Here is a 220-nt window from a genome sequence, read left to right as displayed (position 1 = left end):
CTCTGATAATAACGGTTGTTTTGATCCGTCAGGACCAAAGAAGAAGAAGAGAACGCCTACGTCAACCTGGGGATGGACGGCCCTGAAGACAAGGTCACCTCCATGTGACCCCTCTGCTCTCATCCTATTGGCTGTCTCAACACCGTCACACACTCACACACACACACACACACACACACACACACACACACACACACACACACACACACACACACACACA

General features: G+C 50.9%; 2 protein-coding genes across 2 annotated transcripts in view; one reads left to right on the top strand and one right to left on the bottom strand.

Annotated features, from left to right (window-relative positions):
* LOC117950776 (macrophage mannose receptor 1-like) overlaps positions 1 to 220 on the bottom strand; it is a 13847-nt gene that overhangs the window by 1763 nt on the left and 11864 nt on the right. The gene's annotated exons all lie outside the window — the stretch shown is intronic.
* LOC117950777 (macrophage mannose receptor 1-like) overlaps positions 1 to 220 on the top strand; it is a 31215-nt gene that overhangs the window by 29756 nt on the left and 1239 nt on the right. The gene's annotated exons all lie outside the window — the stretch shown is intronic.

This window comes from Etheostoma cragini, chromosome 9 (assembly GCF_013103735.1).
Source record: "Etheostoma cragini isolate CJK2018 chromosome 9, CSU_Ecrag_1.0, whole genome shotgun sequence".
In the NCBI taxonomy this organism is placed as follows: domain Eukaryota; kingdom Metazoa; phylum Chordata; class Actinopteri; order Perciformes; family Percidae; genus Etheostoma; species Etheostoma cragini.
Note: the sequence above shows the minus strand (reverse complement) of the source record. Positions and strands in the feature narration are given on the sequence as shown.